At 42.1% G+C, this 19,421-nt stretch overlaps 1 long non-coding RNA gene across 1 annotated transcript in view; it reads left to right on the plus strand.

The window, feature by feature from the left end:
* The window catches only part of LOC129516596 (uncharacterized), a 45,415-nt gene that overhangs the window by 14,458 nt on the left and 11,536 nt on the right, over positions 1-19,421 (plus strand). The window contains exon 2 of the long non-coding RNA XR_008665799.1: positions 7,794-7,946. This is a non-coding gene — a long non-coding RNA (uncharacterized LOC129516596). The remainder of the gene's footprint in view (positions 1-7,793; positions 7,947-19,421) is intronic.

Genomic DNA, 19,421 nt, shown 5'->3' on the forward strand with positions numbered 1-19,421 from the left:
TGATTTTTAAAAAATTTAAAAATATAGCCAGGAAATATTAACAGAAGGAAGCTTTAAAATGTGAGAATAGCAACCCTTTTTTGCTCTACTGACTGGCTGATTTGCCAAGGCCTGAGCTTGAGGCCTGACATGGTAATAGGTTCAGGCCAACAGAAATGATTTTAATTGGAGTCCTGACATCTGGGGGAATTCAAGAGCTAGCAAAGTGGAGTGGGATATTTATAAAATAGTAATAAATAAGTAAATAAGTAAGTAAATAAATAAATTAATTAATTAAAAAAATGTTTGTAGCTTTCTAGTCCACCAGAATAACAAACACAGGGTGTACCATTATTAGAATCCACCAGCCCCAAATTATAAATCAGTCAGGAACAGAGAATAAAATGGCAGGATTAAAATGGGGATCTTTAATTCACGATGGCAGATTTATATGTGTGGGGTGGGATGGTCTCTATAGAGAAGGTCACGTCTTAAACATGAGCCTGATATGCTCTGAGAAATGCCTGGTCCCAAAGGAGGATGGAGTTAAGGTTTATATAGAGCTCAGAGAATAAATTTGGGGACCCAGGAGGATGGTAAGACAGAGAAACTAGTGAAATAGGGAAAGAACCGAGGGAGAAAGGGAATGCGAACAGGTGTGTGAAGTTGATGGGGGGAAGAGGAAGCAGGTGGACAGAGGAGCAAATCTGATGCATTGGCCATGGATGGCTATGGCAATTCCTCCCTCCCTCCCTCCCTCCCTTCCCTCCAATTCTCCTTGCCTTTTGTTCCTACCATTACTTCTTTTTTTTTTTAAATCTCTTTATTGGGGTATGATTGACATGTAAAAAGCTGCATATTTAATGTATACAACTTGATGTATTTATTTGGAGATAAGTTTACACCCATGAAACCATCACTACAGTCTATAATGATAATCATCTGTCACTGGCAAAGATTTCCTGGCACCCCCTTTTGTTTGCTGTTGTTTTGTTGTTTTCCTTTAGCAGTAAGAGCATGGGATATTAAGATTTTTTTCCTTTAGCAAACTTTTCAGTACAATGCAGTTTTGTTGCCCTAGGGCCTCAGTTGTACAGTAAGTCTCCAGCATCTATTCATCTTGGGTGACTGAAACTTTGTGCCCTTTGATCCGCATGTCCTCATAGCCTCCTCCCTCTGGGCCCTGGAAACCACCATTCTTCTCTTTGCTTCTATGTGTTTGATAAGCACATTCTTTTTTTTTTTTTTTTTTGCTTCAAGTTTTGAGTGAATGTTTATTAATCATGATAACGGTCGGTATTCCCTTCAGGCTACACTTCATTTCTGAGAATCAAGATTCTCTGTGTCCCCTATTACTGCTGCCTCTTGGGACTGCTGCATTCACTGCTCATTCTCTGTTACAGGCCTGCTTTCCCAGGCCTGTGGCAGGAAACGCTGTGATTTGCAACAGTCGACACAATAATATAGAATAGATGAAAAGGGAACAGACTGTGTCATATGCATAGTTTTAACACATTAGAATAAAACATAATTCAAGCTTTAAATAATATTTAGTAGGATACATGATGATAGGGGCGCCTGTGTGGCTCATGTCATGTGATGTTTCAGGACTTGGGTTCAGGTCATGATCTCAGGGTACTGGGATCGAGCCCCACATTGGGTTCCCCTCTCAGCAGGTACTCTGCTTATCCCTCTTCCTCTCTGTCTGTCCCCTCCCCGCCACTTATGCTCTCTCTCTTTCAAATAAATAAATAAAATCTTAAAAAAAGGAAAGAACACATGACAATATACAGTAGGATATTTTTTTAAAAACTAGATTCTTACTTATTTCAGATGGTATGATGAAAGGAGTGTCTGGTAAATTGAAGGTTATAGTAAGTTGAAAGTTGGAATTAGGCTTGGACACCAGCCGAGCAAGCTGTCACCTGTAGGTGTGATTGAGGAGGTGGTGGTAGAGATTTCTAGTCCGAAATTCAAATTCCAGAGCCTGTCATTTAATCATGAGATAGTCTTTTGGGTCTCAAGGCTTCTTAGGAATCATTAATAATCCAAACATCCTCAAGAGAGGTCACACCTTCAGTGTTTAGTAGGTGGCTCTGTGGTTACAGATGTTGGAATCAGCATTTTACTGCTTCCCATTTCCCACTCCTACACACTTCCCACTTTTTAGGCCTCATTTCCTGTTTCAAATCTGATGATTCATGCTTTAATAATCTTTATATTTTAATTTAACCATCTTATTAAATTAAATAATCTTATAACAGTGTTATCTCATTTGCCTCTCTCCCAACCTTTGTTCTATTTTGTCACCCCTTTTACTTGTACATAAACTATAAATCCCACCTTACAGCACTGCTATGCTTTCAATAATTTTCTGTTCAGGAAATTATGAGAAGAAAATAAAGGAGTGTTTCATGCTTACCCACGTATTTGCCAATTCTGGTGTTCTTCATCCTTTCTTGTAGACACAAGCTTCTATCTGGTTCATTTCCTAGGCCTAGGGAAGATCGTCTGGCATTTCTGTTAGTGTAAGTCTGCTGTTACACATTTTCTCAGTGTTCTTTTGTCTGAACATGTCTCTCTACACTCTGCTTTTGTTTTGTTTTAAAGATTTATTTATTTATTTTAGAAAGAGAGACAGTGAGAGTGTGAGCAGGGGACATGGAGCAGAGGAAGACAGAATGAGAGACTCTCAAGCAAACTTCCCATTGAGTGAAGAGCCTGATGCAGAGCTTGATCCCACAACCTTGAGATTATGATCTGAACCACCAAGAGTTGGAAGCTTACTGACTGAGTCACCCAGGTGCCCTTGCACTGTTTTTTGAAGGATAGTCTTGCTGGGTACAAAATTTGGAGTTGATAGGTTTTTTTGGTTGCAATATTTTAGAGATGGGATTGCATTGTCTTCTGGCCTCCATTCTACTTTTTCTCCCTCTCCTCTTCCTTATTCTTTTTCTCTAATAATAATGAAGCCATAATTTTGTATTGTTACCCTGTTTGTAAGGTCTTTGATTCTCTGGATGTTTTAAAAATTTTCTCTTCACCATTGGTTTTCAGTAGTTTGATTATGAAGTACTTAGGTGGGGTATTATTTGTATTTATCCTGCTCTCAGATTCTTGGTTCTATAAGCTGAAATTCTCCATCAAATGTAGGAAATTCTTAACTATTCGTCCTGAGGATTCTAGCTTCTGGTTAAAAACCTATGTGGGATTTTTCAGGCCTGGCCATAAGTAATTGCAAAGATTTCCTTGGCAGATATCATGGTGGGAAGCTTCCCTCTTCACACCAAGCTTGGGGCACAGTTAGTGCATTGCAGTGTCTGGAGGGAATTGCAGTCAAGGACTTGGGTGGGTCAGGCTCTTCCCATGTTTGCATTCTGAGCCTCAGTACCTTTATTCCTAGATCTCTTTATCTGAGACCTTGGCAGAGGTCTTTTTTAGGTACCTCTGCTGAGGTCTCCTTATAGTAGGAAAGAGGGAGAAAATCTGAAGACACTCCCCATCACCACCCCCCACCAACTCAGTGCCTACTACTTTTCCACTTATTATCCTCTCTTCCATCTGACCCTATGGTTCATGAAACTGCTGGAGTCTTTTGTTAGGGGCTCTCTCAACAGTGAGACAATCCCCATGCCTGCTCTGATTCATCTGACCCATGACTGGTGAGCCATTTCATGAGGAAATAAAACAAAGGAGAGCCAGTGTTGTCTCTAGGTTTAGCCTTTAGTAATTAAAGGCTTAACTCTTTCATTTTTGCCTTGTTGCTTTAATCTGCTACTTGGATACTTGATAGCTCCCAGCTCCTGATATTTCCTCAAATAATTTTGCTGTCCCATTATCACCTTCTTCTCCTTAAGAAACTCTAGTTACACATGTTAGACTACTTAATAGTGCCCTTACATCTTTGAGGCATGGTTCATTTGTATTCCATCATTTTTTACTCTCTTTTTTCAGATTGTGTGATTTCTATTGATTTATCAAGTCCATCAAGTTTTCTCTTACCACGTTCAATTCCCTCAAAGCCTGTGCAGTGAATTTTTCATTTCAGCTATTGTACTTTTCATTTTTAAATGGTTTTCATTTTTAAATGGTTTTCATTTCCTCTGATGAAATTATGTATCTTTTCATTAATTAAAATCATGTTTTCTTTTCTTTTTTAAATCTAATTTTTTCTTTTGGTTTTAGAAGTAGAATTTAGTGATTTGCTACTTACATACAACACTCAGTGCTTAATACAACAAGTGCCAAAAAAAATACAAGTGCCCTCTTTAATACCCATCACCTATTTGGTTCATCCTCCACCCACCTCCTCTCCATAAACCCTCAGTTTGTTCTCTATAGTTGAGTCTATTATGGTTTGCCTCCCTCTCTTTCTTTTTTTCCCCTTCCTCTATGTTCATCTGTTTTGTTTCTTAAATTCCACATATGAGTAAAATCATGGTATTTTCCTTTTCTTTCTTTTAAAAATATTTTATTTTATTTATTTGACAGAGAGAGAGAGAGAGAGAGAGAGAGAGAGAGAGAAGCAGGGGGAGTGGCAGGCAGAGGGAGTGGGATGTGGGGCTCGATTCCAGAACCCTGGGATCAAGACCTGAACTGAAGGCAGACGTCTAACTGATTGAGCCACCCAGGCATCCCAGTATTTGCCTTTTCTTACTGACCTATTTTGCTTGGCATAATACACTCTAGCTCCATCCACATTGTTGCAAATGGCAAGGTTTCATTCTTTTTGATGGCTGAATAGTATTCCATTGCATATATACCTTGTTTTCTTTTTGTATGTTTTTTTTTTATTGGAGTTCGATTTGCCAACATATAGTATAACACCCAGTGCTCATCCTGTCTAGTGCCCCCTTCAGTGCCAGTCACCCAGTCACCCCATTCCCCCAGCTCACCTCCCCTTTCACTGCTCCTTGTTCATTTCCCAGAGTTAGGAGTCTCTCATGTTCTGTCTCCCTCTCTGATATTTCCCATTCATTTTCTCTCCCTCCCCCTCCAATTCCTTTCACCATCTTTTATATTCCTTGAATGAATGAAACCATATAATGTTTGTCCTTCTCCGATTGACTTACTTCACCGAGCATAATACCCCCCAGTTCTATCCACGTCGAAGCAAATGGTGGGTATTTGTCATTTCTAATGGCTGAGTAATATTCCATTGCATATATATCACCATGTTTTCTTTTAAAAATCTGGCATATCATCCTTTAATTCCTTAACTATGTTTATGATAGCTTTGTTGTCTCATAAAGTGCATATCTGGACCACCCCTGGGTTTGTTTCTACCACCTGCCCCCCCTTTCTTTGGACTATGCATTACATTTTATTTGTGTGTATGTGTGTGAGCATGTCTAGTAATTTTGATTGTATACTGGATGTTGTGGAAGAATCAGTGTGGAGATTGAGTTTTGTGATATTTCTATGTCACTTGTTTTCATTGGTAGTGGGATTAATGGTAGGTCACCTTGTGTAAGCCTTGGTTTTATGTTTTCTTAGGGAGTATCTGTGAAAATTCCATTTTTTTTTCAAAGCATAACTTTAACTTGTGGGACTCAATCTCTATCATTTCCTTCTGGCAATGGTTTGGTTTTAGACTTGGGAAGGGCAGGTCTATTGTAAACTTTACTCTGGGACATGATTCTTACTCCTGAGGAGTAGTATTTCTGGTGTCTCAGCTGGGTGCCTGGGACACAGGTGTTAACAAGTTCTCTCCATTCTTGCTGACAACATCCCCCAACATTGCTTAACCTCAGGTATTTCTGTTCTGCTCTCAACCCCAGAATAGAGACAGATTCTGGTACACTTTGTCTAAACTCTCCCTATACATGTATAGTTCAGTCCTTGGCTAAGCACTTGCAGAGATCCCCACGTCGGATTCTTCCCTCTGCATAGATCTTCAACGTTTGTGTCCCACCTCACAGAATCCACCCTACTTGCCCCACACTCTGAGCTCTGCCTACTGAGCTTCCCAGGACTTCCGTGCTCAGCTTGGTCTCCAACTTACTGTCACCCAGCTGGGAAATGGCTACCTGGGTAAGAGCTGGAGGCTCAATTTGTGAATTTCCCTTCTGTTTGGTGATTTGGTATATGATTTGTGAAAACAGTTCCATCATATGTTGGCTTTTAAGTTGTTTTGGCAGGAGGACTAGTCTAGTATTAGTTATAGGAGACAGCAATACCCACTGTAGGTTCTTGAACAAGGGATAATAAGAAGGTGTTGATGGGCAGTGATAAAGGTGGTTTGTAGAGGGGAGAATTTAAGAGTCAAGGCACTGAATAGGAGGCATCTTTTAAACTGAGAACTAAGGTCAGGATGTGATTTGAGGAAATAAAACAAAGAAAAGGGAAATACCATGCTGGAGAAAGAACTACTCTTGAGTTAGTGATAAGTTGATTGTGAGGAATGGAGACGAGGGTTTAAAATGGTGCCAGAAATGCTTTAAAAAGGAGTTCTTATCTCTGGATGTAAATACTGAAATATTTATGGATGAAATGATATCACGTCTGGGATTGATTCAAAATAATCAAACACAGGGATGAAGATGGGGAAAGGGTGGGGGTAGAGGTGAGATGAGAGTGACCATAGATGACAATTGTTGAAGTTGGGTTATGAGTCCATGGGAGTGTCTTATGTGCATTTATTCTAGTTTTGTATCTATTTGACAACTTCAAATTAAAAATAAACAAAACAAAACAAAACAAAACAGAGTGGGTTATAAAGCTGGGAGGTGGAGTGTCCCAGGGTGAAGATGGGGAGACTGCCCATTTTCGAGGTAGGGGAAATGAGGATGAGGCAGTGGCAGTTTGTTGATGTCTAAAACAGGCTCTTATGCAAAAATGATTTTAAAAATGATTTGTTCCAGCTAACTCATTCTGTTCCTTTGGAAGTACCATCAAGTGCAAGGTATATTTGATTAACTGCTTGAAGATGTGGGTCATACAGCACATGCTGAACAGAGGCTGTGGCATATAGGCCACTCGCTTATCCAACTCTGGATTCAATGCTGGCAGCTCATGTTAGCTCATAAAGCTCTGTGTGGTTCGGGCCTAGACTATAATGGACAGGTATGGCCAGACTCTGGCACACATCTCCCTGAGTGGTTTCTGGAATAATTTCTGGAGGCATTTTGCTGTACTCCCCCTTTCCCTGCACCACCTCCCTGGCCAGCTGTACATGCCTGGAGCCTCCCTGAATCTTGCTTGCTCTCACCTGCTTCCTTCCAACTAACTGTGGCCTCTGTAATTGAGCTCAAGAGAGAGGACTGTTCCCATAGCCTAAGGAGTTTCAGGAGAAGTAGAGAGACTTTTCTATAAGTTAAGGTAAAGGAAAAAAGGAAAAACAAACCCACTCATTTTCTTTTCCTACTTTCCACTTCCTTTTCTCACTCATTCAACAAATCCTTTTAGGTGCTACTGTGTGCCAAGTTTTATGGTAAGGAGTGGTTAGAATTCAAAGGTGATCAAGACCCGGGTCCTTCCTTAAGGATCCGCAGCCTGGCAGTGAATGAAAGACATGCACACAGAGTGATAGAGTCACAAGTGCCATGTGAGATGTCTGTCTGGACACACAAAGGACACAAGGAAACAGGGGACAGACATCACTCTTTTCCTCTCTCCTGGGGTCTGGGTTTTAATACTGTCCTTGTGCCCTATCCATAACCTGGATTTTCTCTGAATCTCCATTTTTTCATTTTAAGACAAGGCTATGTATACCCACTTAGGGATTTTGTTAAGTGCCAAAAAAAAAAAAAGTCTAAAAGGATATTAGCTAACCATACTGGTTGATGATAATGGTCATCTTTCCTTCTTTCTAGGTACACCAGTGAAAACAATGGGCCCAACTTTTTCCAGGTGACAGTCAAGTGATCATTGTCACCAGCACACTCGACCTTATGAACATAAGCTGGGGGCTGCAACCATTTCCAGGGAAGATCTGCAAGTAAGAGGAAACTTCTTTTGCCATGGAGGTAATAAATCTTCTGCTTATTGACTTTTAAAAGTGTGGAGGCAAATGTCCCATTTGTCTGTTTAATACCAACCACCACCTTAACATTTGTTTTGCTGTACAGTTTACAAAGTACTTTAGAAAGTCACAAATCACTGGTGTCTCGAAATAACCCTTTGACTTGAGAGAGGAGATTTCATTTGGACCCTCATTTACAGATGTGGAAAATACAGCCCAGAGATGTTAAATGCGTGGCCCAAGATTCATAGCTAGTGGGGGCAGAGCCCACGACTCAATTCTCATCTTCTCTTTCCGAGTCTTGGAGATCACCCACTCCTCCCTGTTAAGAGTCTAGAGCATCCAGGGCTCCCCTTTGGCGTCTTTAGGAGAAGATTGCAAATTATTTTTTAAAATGTCTAAGAAATTAGTTGTATTTGGACCTGTGGTGGGCGTCTGGAACCCCCCAGGCCCTACTGCAGTCACAATCAATCAAACAAACAAATAAGCATCTCCATTGTTTTGTGGATTATTTCCCCATGAGGCAGATGTTTACTTTTCACAAATGAAAGCTCATTGTTGTCAGGAACATTTAAGAGGCTTAACCTGTCTCCTCTGGCATATGGCACTGGCTTTTCATGATAAAACTGGCTGTGTGCAGCGGCAGACGAAATTGCAAGCCTCCCTCTGAAACTTCATCAGTTGCTGTTGCGGGCGTCACTGCTTTCCTATGCAGGGACTCGTCTGGGCCTCTTCCACTGTGAAAGGGGCTGGGGGGGGGGAGGGTGGGGGAAGAAAGGCTGTTTCCTTTGGTAGAAAATACTCATATTTTAATGGGTATGATGTCATGAATTATTAAACTAGCTTAACTTTAAAGCCGAGCCGAAAGAACACATAGTGAAGAATGACCTTGAGACTCTTGAAAAATGGGAGTGTTGACTGTGCCTGCAGACTTGAAGATGGATTTCTACTTTAGTTGATATTTATGCAACTGTGAAACTTGGTCCCTTGTTCCCAGAGAAATCCTTTGTGCAGCCGTGTGGAGAAAGTTATTACATTTTAGTGCAGAAGAGCTGTAAAGTTTCTTTCCTCATGTCTTATGAAAACAGGAGTGCTAGCGATCTTTGTGCTGAGGGATGGCCCTGAGGAATGAGATGCAGAGACAAAAGGTAGCAGACAGGCATTGTTCTAAAAAAGAAGAAGAAGAAGAAGAAGAAGAAGAAGAAGAAGAAGAAGAAGAAGAAAAGAGCCCAACATTAGGTTCTTCTGAGGGGTCTGTGCGTAACCTGGGTCCTGCTTGCTTGCAGGGCTCTGTTATTTTTCTGATTCAAGGTGAATCAAAGGAAAATAAGGTCCAGAAGGATGAAGAAGATTTGCTGGCCAGGGTAGTCTGACCATGTGACAGACACTGCAGCACCTCCCACTGGAACACGGGTGGAGGCCCCTGGAGAGCTCCGAGAGTGTGTGATGCGGGGGAGGATCTTCCAAAGCTTTGGGTTCAGCTACCTCAGGCTCATTCTCTGGCTGCAGAGACACCGAGAACAGGGCAAATGTCCTCGGTTCCCTTCAGTGGGCACGGGGAACCCTCCTCTTCACCCATAGTGACATGTGACTCAGACTTCTTCTTCGTTTGTTGTGACACAGGTTCAAGGAGCAGTGTCTGGAGACAGGAGATAAGGGTGAGCGGGGAGGGTAGAGGAACCTGTAGTCACTGATATTCTTTAAACACTTGCCTCAGTCTTATTACAATTCGTCATGTAGGGGGACAGCATTATCCCCATTTTACAGGGCAAGAAACTGAGGCTCGGGGTGTAAGATTCTTGATGTCACGTGGCTGCTCACAGTTTTGAATCTAGATCTGCCCGACATCAGAGTTTTACGTGAATTTGTCATTCTTGCTATGACATTCTGATTTGAGCCAGTTTTTACTATCTTCTTGGTTGTTTGTTCAAACTCTTGGCCATTACATGCTGATGTCTTCCAGGAGTTCCTTGAGACCCACTCTTCCTCCTTCTGCATATTCCCTGCAACCTGGCCGATGGACCTATGTTGGCTCCTTCTGCAGTGGCCTTGTTCTTTGGTTCACAGTGGCTTTGGCCAAGCCACCTGTTTGGCTGGACAACAGGTGGATGAACAATGAGATTGAGGCATTGATTTCCCCATTTTTCTCTCTGTCGGGCTCTCTCCTGAAGGCCAATGCTCCTGCCTCAGGGGCCTTCTCCATGGAGCTCCCCTTCATGGGTTTGACTAACTGCCCCCTCCCTTGCCCGTTCAAGCTTAGGGGGGTGGTGACAGCCCCTGCACTATCCCCTGTGCTTTCTTCAACACTGCACACGCTTTTGTCAATTAACCCTAGACCGAGGTTAGGACAGGTGGATTAGTCAACCTGAGTGTGTCATTTGCTACCTTCTGGCACCTTTACTGATATAGTGAAGCATCCCTTCAGTGATGTCAGAGTTAATGTTTGGTTACATCTATTAGTGACTCTTTTCACCAAGAGGGAGATGATTTGGGACTTCTCTTTTTATGCCTAAGGATTTCCTATTTATAACTTCCAAAAAGGCTGTTTTTTCATCCCTTACCTTCCTTTTGCCTTTCTACTTGCCTCTCGAATTTCCTCTTTTCCCCTCAAATTGAGTCTGCATGACCAGGGAAAGCCAGTCTCCATGATTATTTTCCAAGATTGAGTTTCTTGGGTCTCCAAAGTCTCTACTCTATTCTTCTATTAGCATTTCTTTGCAAAACAGGCTGTTGGATTGTCTTGAGAAAACGATGTGCATTTACTTGCCTTCTAGAGAAAATTGTTATTTCTCCAGAAAGGAAGGGCAATAATGGAAGTCTGTTCAGTAAGTAACAGTAAGGAGAATAAAGGGGGGAAAAGGCAGGAGATTCAGAATCAAGGTCAGTTTCCTCTGTTGTTGAATTGCAGCAAGCATTTAGTGGTAATAAAATCTTTTTCCTGTATAATACATTTTATATTAAAACTGCAGCCATTTAAATGAGGGATTTTATGTCTGCACAGTCTTTATTGAGCATGAAGGCTTACAAAAATGCTTTTGGTTTTTTTTTTTTCTCTTAAACCATTTTCGAGATTTGAAAAGCCATTCTCTGCCTCCCGGGCTTATAGGAGTAAAGACGCAGAGGCGGGGAGTGGCCACAGTGGCTCACACAGCTCCTTGCTTGTGCTACTTAACCTTGGACCCCTGTTATTCTGGGCCTCTGTGTCTCCTGAATAAATAGTAAATCTTTCCTGATGGCGTGGCAGCTTTATGATGTGGATTCATGCGTATTTTCAGAGGAGCACGAGAGAGCCTTTAATGCATTTTTCCTCCTTTTACTAGTGATTTAGCCAAAGCCTGTGCCTGGTCATCCCATCTCTGGTAAAGGGCAGGCCCTGGTGCTGCAGTGGTCAGCACTCAGATGATCAGTCTTCTAGCTCCAGGACAGGAAGGATTGACTCTGGTGTTATTTCATAGATTGACTTGAAATGGATTAATGCTTCTCTTGAAGGTTTATTGACTCGTGTTTTTCCAAGGTCTTCGTCCTAATTTAATACTGAAAAATTTGTGATCTACCCCTGATCCTAAGATAGTAAGACAGCGAGACCTCAATAGGTTCTCCTAACACAGGATCATGCAGGGTGCAAGTTTCCTAGCCTGGTTTTATGACTCTTCATTTGGGACAGATTGGAAGTGGTCTCAGAAGGTTCAAGGACATGTTGACCTTAGATATACCACAAAGAAGGAGTCAACTCACAGAGCAATTCCATTGTTTTCATAGTCATTGCTGTTATTCATGGGATGAACTGTTGGACCGGACTCTTCTTGGTCACAAGCAAGGTGTAGAGGAAACAAAAACACTACGCATGTAGCTTCTGAGTACTTGAAATATGCATTTGTGTAGGAAATTATCTGCCAAGGGAAGTAGACTGTTGGTGCGGATCTGACCTATAGCAGGAGATGCCTCATAATCTATAAATATCTGCTCTTTGAGTTAGAATGAATTACCTGAAGACGGCAGGCTCCACTTTTACATCTCAGATTGCCAGAACTGCATTTCCCATTGGACAGTTAACAGCACCTTTTAAAATCTGAATTTCCCTAGTACATTGACCTGACCTGACTTCTTAGCCGCAGCTTTCACTATGCTTTAAAAATAGCCTTGATGCCAGCATAGCGGAGGAGACCATTTACTTAAACAACTATTTTGTGTTGCCTATAATGTCATGTAGATCTAAGTCTTTTCTGTATCTTTCTACCACAATGGCAGCATATGGCCTATTGTTACAATCAGATATTCTTGTGAGAAGTAAGAGGCAACGGGTGAATGGAGAGGATATTATTGTTGAGTCTAAAGCTGTTGTTTTGAGCCTTGAACCAAAGTTTCCTGCAGTTTTATTTTTAGAAAACTCAAACCTTTCAGGAAGGGTCGGCCAATATGCTCTGATTTTTATTTTTGATAGTGTTGACTAATGCTTACTTTGGGCTCCTGCAAATTGGTTAGGAGGGCTTCGCGTAGAGGAGAAAATATGGACAAATACCGTTAGTTTACTTAGCGCTGAAGGCACTGGCTGGTAAAGAAAGAAAATGACACAGTTCTTTAAGTCTAAAAAATCGTAATCTCTTTTTGCTCCTGAAGTATATATTCCTGAAAGAGAGCAAAGGTAATGGGAGCAAGAGGGCTGACACTGGCTCAGAAACCCAAACTGCTAGGTCGAGGAGAGAATTGCCTCATTAGAAGAAGACTTTTTGGGTGCCTGGGTGGCTCAGTGGTTGAGCATCTGCCTTTGGTTCAGGTCATGATCCCGGAGTCCTGGGATCGAGTCCCGCATCGAGCTCCTAGCAGGGAGCCTGCTTCTCCCTCTGCCTATGTCTCTGCCTTTCTCTCTGTGTCTCTCATGAATATATAAATAAAATCTTTAAAAAAAAGAAGACATTTTATTAAAATAATGAATGCGTATTATATGGGACAGAATAAAGAATATGATTCCACTGAGTAGACGTGCGGGCACACGTACCCTCGCTTGCATGAACACACGGACAGAGAGGAAAGAGGGAATGATAAAGCAGAAGCATGTCGGTGTGCTTTATAATTCTGGATTTGTTTTTCAAGTTTGGAATTAATTAGATACCATGTTGAATTCCAAATGCGATAATTAGGCAAATTAATGCTGCAGTGAAGTTATTAATGAGGCAAAATATGCTAATATGCTTTTGATAAAGAGCTCTTCTTCTGCCTACCAAGAAATTGGCAAACATCTTTCATTTGGGGCCAGACAGCTTATCTCAAGTGATTTACTAAAAAGGTTCTCGGCCGTATGCTGTGAACAAATGTTGTAAATAGGGGTTAATGTCTAAATTTTTGATATGTATGCGCCTCTATGTGGCACGGCAAGTCCCGTGACATTCAGCCTGGTGTTTGGGCGTTGGGGTGCCCAGAAAGGCCAAGGGTTCTTCAGTGCCCTTCAAGGCCTCTCTCAACAGCAAACACTACCACTTGCTGGTGTGGCTCCTATTAACACCATCGCTGATGCTCAACTCGCGGTGAGCAGTGGCTGCTAACCTGCCAACCTGCTGGTTTCTTTTCGGCAGACTTGGTGTCTCCTTTGGTTTTTAGATGTTCAAAACTGCTGGCCAAGAATCATTAGGGAACCCATTTAGTGGTTTGAAAGTGACACAGCAGAATTTCTCTTTCCGATCTTAACTCCGCTGTTCAGAACTCATTGTGCATCAGGAGCCCTCCTGGGACCGAGGCGAGACACCATCTACCCAGGGGGAGCTGGCCATTAAAAACAAAATTTATGGAAATGTGAAAAGAACTTTCCCATGAGCGTATCATTATTTTAATCCTTTTAATCATACACTCCACGAGGGCACAGCCTGTCTAATTTTGATTCATTTAGATATAATATTTGCTAAATGAGTTTTACTCTGCACCCCAGGTAGGACCGTTTTGACTGTTGTAAATCTGAGGCCAGAAGATCCTAAGGTGTGTTTGAGTGGGGCAGCCCAGTGGTCAGTCCTTGGCTTAGTGAGGGCTGTTGAGGGGTGTCCTACGGAAGGAAAGAGACCCATTATTAACTATAAAGTGTTCACAGAGTGGTTGGATCAGTTAGGAATGCGTTAGATCACAAGTTCCAGAAAGCCTTACTGGTAGCTTTATTAGCAAATGAGTTTATTTTTCTCCCATGAAAAGCAGACCAGGGTTGGTGGTCCACAGCTGAAATATATCTCAAGCACATCGTCAAAGTTCTTTCCATCTTTCCATCGTATCATTTCTGTGATCACAAGATGGCTGCTGCACCGCTAAGCATGCCATTTGGGTCTCAGGCAGGAAGAAGAGGGAAGAATGAGCCAGTCTGTTCCTTTTGGGAAGGTTTCCCAGAAACCCAAGCCAACAGCCTCCATTTATATCTCATTGGTCAGAGTTGTGTCACATGTTAAACCCTAACTGGAAAGTCAACAGATAAGGTTGGGTCAGCTAGCTCACAGCCTTTGCTACAATTCTTCTCTTGGGTACCATGATCCTGGAAGTGAGGTTGTATCCTCATTTGACTGCAAAATTTGATGGACAAATCGGATATGAAAGGGAAGTTTGGGTAATGAAACCATTTTACTCTTCCCCAGGCTGAAGGCAGTGTACTGTGGGAAGACACCTACAGACTTTAGGTTGAGCTACGGAACCACACAGATGACTTTCACCTCTCTGACCCTTCGTCCCCATGTTTGTGAATTAGAGAATACTCTGGAGTTATCGTTAGGAAGGAATTGGGATAACACGTATAAAGTGTTTAGCATATTCAGCTTGTTAATAAATGGTGGCTGTTCAGATGGCAAATTTATTCCAGGTTGTCTTCATAATAAGCCATCACGTAACAGACATGAACCGGGGAGGATGTTTCTACATAATCCTTTACCTTTTAAGAGAGTGGGTTCTGGTAGGTGGAGGGGCCTTTCGGCTGAATGGATTTATAAATTTGAATCGATAAAGACTGTATATGAAAAAAAAGAGACTGTATATGGAAGGTGGAGAGACAATGCAATGTGGGAAGGGAAAGAGCAGGGATGGGGAGGCAGGTAGGCAGAGAGTCAGAAGGGCTGAATGTGAGAGGGGGTGGTGGTGGTGGTGGGAGAAAGGAGACCCGGCTGCTCTAAGATGGGGAGGAAGGCCTGAGAAGGGATGTCTCGTGGACATTTTTGGCATGAAGCTGTGCACTATGTGATGTAAAGCCTTCTTCTGATTCACCTGCAGAACCATCCGGAAAACATGCCTGACTAGTGCTTTGGAATGAGTCTTTTGGTGAATGTGAAGAAAAACTAAGTCTTGCCTTAAGGTTGGTGTGAAGTTACAGCTGACATAGAGTTTCCAGAAGGTTTGTTTCACGCAGGTTCCACCACTAAGTGTTAGGCTCAAAGGTGATAGACACACAAAACGTATGTGGAGAGGACTCATGTGAATTCAGTGTTAGGTTGTCTGAGAAGCAGAAAATGGCAATTTAAGCTGTGGGTGAAATTTTTTTCCATGCCACTCGTGAGAATATGCCCTGAAGGACAATGGGAAGTCTCAGCTCCGTGCTTTCCTACCTAAGTCTTAGTTCTTTTGTGTGATTGAATTATAATATGCTTGTGCTTTTAGCAGTAGAAAATAAAAAAAACCCTTATTTGTAATTTTTTTTGGCATACCATACTTCTAAACAAAAGCCAGTACTATATTTGGTGCTTGATTGGAAAATACAAACCAGCAATCTGTTTCCAACCTGGAAGAAAAGCTGGCTCCTTTGAATGTATTGAATAGTGGCACAATACTATATTTTCTGGATAAATCAAGACATTTTTCAAGAGTAGTTGTGAATATACTTGGTTTTCACTTCACGGGCCGACTTTCAAACTTAACCCTTGAGTAAAATGTGACTCTACCAATTATTAACAGACAAGCAATATGCATAATAATATCTAGGGGGGTTCATATCATAGGCCACAAACTCACCTCTTTAAGAAATGTGGCTTACTTTGTTTACCCTACAGTAGCAGATTTTCTTTCTTTCTTTCTTTCTTTCTTTCTTTCTTTCTTTCATTTATTTGAGAGAGAGAGAGAGAGAGAGAGCAAGAGCAAGCATGAATGGGGAGAGGGGCAGACCCCCTGCTGAACGGGAGTCTGATTGAGATTATGACCTGAGCGGAAAGTAAGAGTCAGATGCTCAACCAACCGAGCCTCCCAGGTGCCTCTGTAGATTTTCTAATTTGAATCCCTATTGAACCAAGAGATAGAAACTTAATCTAAATTAGTTGAGAGTCTTTTTTCCCTTTATTGGGATTGAGTCTAAATTTGGGCTGGCAGGTAAAGGGGCTTTGTGTCACGTCACAGAAGTAGGAGGGGGCGCTTGGTTCTGGGTTGTCATCTGCCCCACACACTTGATGGGACGTCCTCATGTGAACGTGGTGACCAGTCATTTGTCCAGCTGGATCACTCCTGGGAACTCAGTCCCAGCTATAACCTTTCCCAGTCTGATTCTCTCTGTTTCTCCCCACCCACCCTGATACTCGAGGGTGAATGTTGCTCCCCTGTTTCTTGGGAACGAAAGAAACTCACAAAGCCAACCACCTTCACACCAACATGGCATGTTTCTTCTGTTGCTCCTGTCTTCTACAGGCTGTGGGGACTCAGTGATCTTCCTAGATCTTTGGGTCTCTCCTAGCAGCAGGCAGAGTGCTGGGCTCTCTTGGGATATGTGTTGTTTCGCGCAGGGCCAGGGGACAGAGTCCTCAGGGATGCAGAGGTGCTCAACTTCCAGTCCTTCTTTTCCCTTTCCTCAGCTGGGGTAAACCTTATCTGACTGTCTAGAACAGGAGAAACTGGCTCTGACTGAGCATATTTTATCCCGGATCTTTTGTTTTTGCCTCAAGTCCTAGATTTTTGAAACCTAAAACCTTTTTTTTTTTTCTCAAACTATTGCTCTCATTTTCTTCTGTATCAGGCCTTCCCGAGGAAACAAAAATAGAATTCTCATCTGCCTTGGGTGACAGAAAGTATGGCTATTGGAAATACGGTTTATGTTTCAAATGATTATCTATGACTGACTATATGTCATATAAAGAACCGGAAGCGCTGTGCCAAGGTCCCTGAGGGTATCTCTCTGCCTTCCTGCTTTGCCCCTACCACTATCTTGGCTCTTATTCTTAGAAACCTCTCAGAGGACTGGTCAGACATGACGCTTCTTGAGGGCAAGAGACAGACATTTTCTTCCTCTCACAAATTGGTGGAAGTCTTTGCTCAAAAGATTCACAACAGCCCCCTGCCCATCTATAGGCAGGGAAACCACACCTCTTATGTATGGGCTCCAGACAGTTTTTTGTGTATTCCGAACACCCAGGGTCAAAGACTTAGCAACTTAGGCAGATGCCATAATTTAGTTAGAAACTTTAGTGGGAACCTGGCCCACCTAACTGTGAGAGATGCCATGTTTTCCTCTCAGAGCCTGGTGAGCTATGGGAAAGCCTTTCGAGGCTGAGAGATGATTAGAATGTGTCATGGAAAGATACACATTCATTAAGAGTTTGCAAGGGGTGGAGGGATTTAGTGGATAACAGAGAGAGAATACCCAAAATAGCAGGTACCCGTGTTACAACTGGAGGAGAAATGAGAGGCTTTGGCAAGCCATGGGATGTCCCTAGTCACTTGAATTCACTGTGTCATAGAAAATCAAGTCTTCATGAACTCTGTAATTTTTATTTTTTTATGATGGCAAAATATACATGTCATAGAATTGATCACTTTAACCATTTTAAGTGCATATCTCAGTAGTCTTAAATATATTAACATTGTTGTGCAGCCACACCCACTATCCATCTCCAGAACTTTTTCATTAGCTCATACTGAATCTCTGTACCCATGAAAAATAACTTCTCATTTTGGGTGCCTGGCTGGCTCAGTTGGTAGTGTATGGCTTTCAATCTCAGGGTTGTGAATTTGAGCCCCACATTGTGTGTAGAGATTACCTAAAAAAAAGCCTAACCAACCAACCAAAAAAAAAAAAAAAAAAAGACCAAAAAGCCTTCCCCATTCCTTCTTTCCCCTAGCCCTCATAGCCTCTGTTCTAGATCCTGTCTGTATGAATTTGACCGTTGTAGGTACCTCCTGTAAGTGGAAGCATATAATAGTTTTTCTTTTATGTCTGGCTTATTTCACTTAGCATAATATTTCAAGGTTCATCCATGTTGAAAGCCTGTCTCAGAATTTCCTCCCTCTTTAGGGTACATAATATGCTAGTGTGTGTGTGTGTGTGTGTGTATGTATACATATATATATATATATGGCACGTTTGTTGATGGAAATTTAGGTTGCCAGTTACTGCTATTGCAAAAAGTGCTGCTAAGAGGATGGAGGTTCAAATATCTGCTCATGTCCCTGCTTTCAATTCTTCTGAGTATATAGATGTAGAATTGTTGGTTCATATGTTAATGTTATGTGGAAATATTTAAGGATCCACCATAACGTTTTCCACAATGGCTATAGCATTTTATATTCTCACCAACAATGTGCAAGTGTTCCAATCTCTCACATACTTGCCAACACTTGTTATTATTATTATTATTTTTATAGTGGCCATCTTAATGGGTGTGAAGTATTCCCTAATGATTTGTGATGTTGAGTCATTCCTTGGCTGTTTGTTCGTCTTCTTTGGAAAAATGGCTGTTTGAATCCTTTGCCCACTTTTTAAATTGGGTTGTTTGTTTTTTGTTGTTGTCGAGTGTCGACCTTGGGAACTTTTTTTTTTTTAAAGATTTTATTTATTTATTCATGAGAGACACACAGAGAGAGGCAGAGACACAGGCAGAGGGAGAAGCAGGCTCCATGCAGGGACCCCGATGTGGGACTCGATTCCGGGACTCCAGGACCACACCCTGGGCCGAAGACAGGCACTAAACCGCTGAGCCATCCAGGGATCCCCGACCTTGGGAACTTTTATTTCCATTCCCCTCTCTTCTCCTTAATGAAATGGCGTCACTGTTGATATGTTTGTCAGAGGAGAGTGATCGGTTTAAGGGGGTTGGAGGACTCTAGGAAGAGAGAGCACTAAGGTTCTCTCTCATTGACAGGATTATATCCAGCCTCCTCAGAGGATGAGGCCCTTCACTACCTGGCCCCACCTGCCCGTCCAGTCTGATTCTCTGCCCCTTACCAATCTGGTGCTCCATTGCATTGGTTATGGGCATTTTTCAAATGCCTGGTGAACTTTTACAACCGCAAACCTTTGCAGAGCACAGGCCTTCTCTGCTTTGTGAAGACCCTCCTCACCCACCTCATTTGCTCTATTGGCATGCCACTTGTTTATTCAGCCGCTCAAGAAGTATTTGTTGAGCACATACTTCTTGGCAGGTGACACAGCACTTCGCTGGCTACTGGGGACTCTACAGCGAATTAAACAGTTCCTGCTTTCGAGGAACTCACTGTCCAGTGGGGAACTGCGTAAGTTTTCTGTCAAGTACATTTCATCCTGAGT

Source organism: Nyctereutes procyonoides, unplaced genomic scaffold, assembly GCF_905146905.1.
Source record: "Nyctereutes procyonoides isolate TBG_1078 unplaced genomic scaffold, NYPRO_anot_genome, whole genome shotgun sequence".
In the NCBI taxonomy this organism is placed as follows: Eukaryota; Metazoa; Chordata; class Mammalia; order Carnivora; family Canidae; genus Nyctereutes; species Nyctereutes procyonoides.